We start from the raw sequence: 2,287 nt of genomic DNA, 5'->3' as shown, positions 1-2,287 counted from the left end.
AATGACAAATCCCTTCATGAAAGAGAAAAACAAAGGGAGCAGTAAAAGCACATGGAAAGAGAAAGAAGAAATAGAAAGAAAGAAAACTAAAGGACATACTACGCATGTGATCCTTGACCAAATTACTCTAAATGAAAATTATGATTTTGAGCCTTATTTAACCTTTTTCTTCTTTAACCTATAACCCCCCCAGCCTACATTACGGTCCAAATGAAGTCCTGACCAGATTGGGATACGTTGTTGTCTCTAATGATTTGTCAGACTCAATGACGAGTCTGAACTACGTAATGACCTGATCCTGAGAAGGTACGTAGGCAGCTTGTTCAAAAGGACGAGTTCGGTCAAACTCTCGCAAAAATGTCTCGCCCCAAACTGGGGCAGGATTTGTTGCCATGGGATGGGTTTTTGAGCCTTGGTTTCCTTATTCTTCTGAAAACCTAAATCCCTAAGCCTACGTTTCGTCCCGAGTCTTAAAGACCATCCAGAGATCGAAATGTGAAGCAAAGTACCAAAATAAACCTTGAGCAAACAATGGACCTAAAGGCACTATTCAACCTTACAGTACCAAAAGGGCCAGTCTCCTTCTAGTTGAAACAGGGGCAGTTTTCGCGAAAACAAGAGGTCTTAGTTTTCACAAATTAATGTCGATACCTTTTAAAACAAGGGATGCTGTTGTAAAACTTATCTTTTTCCTGAATAAATTTTGAATGTAACAGAACAACTATTTCGCACAAATTGACGTCCTGATTCAGCACATTAAAGACATAAATGCATGATTATTCTCATTATTAGTGATTCCCCGTTTATTGAGGTCAAAAATCAGGAACCTAATACACCAGGAGGGTGTTCAGGCACCAATGGGGAGCCTAAAGCATGTCAAACATCGGTAATGAAGGAATGTTGGGTCAGATTCGGCGTACTCCTTCGAGGTTTGGGAATCTGTGGAAGCGTCAGTGATTAACTACCAAGTTAGATCTTAAACAATCCCTAAGTTTGGAAGATCATGGAAAGTACTGACAGCCAGACACTGGGGCAGAAATTGAGCATCTTTGGATTTTGAAAGCGCTGACAGAACAAAGGTTGAGTATCTTCGGAAAAAGTACTGACAGTCAGACACTGGGGCAGATTTTGAGTGCCTGTAGAAATTTGAAAATGGTCAGACCCGTGACGAGAAAAGCACTGGGCCAGATTTCGAAACCCTTTTGGAATCCGAAACGCGGTAAATACTAATAGTGTATGGATGAAACCAGGGCAGTTGTTGAGTTCCATTTAAGGCGAAGTCGGGTACCATCGTGCCATACTAGAACCTAAAAGTGTGGCCAAGATCCGGGATCGAGAAGAAGGGCCATGCATCCTCATACATTTCATGCATGCACTTCATGCATCCTCACGCATTTAGTGAAAGGCATTCCCATTATAGGAAGCAGCATACAGACATATTATATAATAGGCATCATGTATATATAACAACATGCCCCTGCATTCAAGCATCGCAATTTAGTAACACGCATACATATAGCAGTAGAGCACCATTCATTCATACTTGCCTGATTGAATAAATTCTTGATTAATCCTGTTACATCCATAGCCAATCAGCGTAGGGGTTTGGTTGTTGTACCCTCGGGACCCAAATTTTTACATCCATAACAAGCCATTCAGAGGATATTACAACCCGGTTCAGTGTACCAGCAACACTATTGTCCTCAGTAATAAAAATAAAAAAACAAAAAAATGGGAAAGAGAAAACACTCAGATTTTATTAATTGCCCTCACTTATGGCGGAGGAATACCGTGGTTACAGTCATGGTCCTGGGAGATTACAACCATAACTCTCCCAAAACCCACAAAAAAAAAAAAAGATCTTTTCCAGGTCACGTACAGACGGATTTTCATTTCAGGCTGAAGAACGAGAAGTCGGACCTTTTCCATACGCCATGATTTTGAGCCGTTTTTGCTCCCGCTGGATGTCCTCCCGGCTTTTCTCTAACTCAGCTATTCTAGGCCCAAGGTCGTTGGAGTAAACTGCTACCATTTTTCTCAAATCATCAACCTCCCGTTTTAACATATTATTTTCTTGCCTTAACTCCCTCGTTTTCTGCTGTTCCTCTTGGTATTTCATCCGTAAGATGTAGGTTTCATTCCCAAGGAGGGTCACAGTCTCGTTCTGTCTCTGCAGACGACGGGCTAGGTGAGATGTTGAGGACATCGCCTGGGCACTGTGATAGAGTGCCTGGTTGGCTATGCCGGGATCAGACATCGAGGCCAATACTGTCTCATTCCTCAGCAT

Source organism: Malania oleifera, unplaced genomic scaffold (genome assembly GCF_029873635.1).
Source record: "Malania oleifera isolate guangnan ecotype guangnan unplaced genomic scaffold, ASM2987363v1 ctg47, whole genome shotgun sequence".
Classification (NCBI taxonomy): Eukaryota; Viridiplantae; Streptophyta; class Magnoliopsida; order Santalales; family Ximeniaceae; genus Malania; species Malania oleifera.
This window is presented reverse-complemented; position numbering follows the sequence as displayed.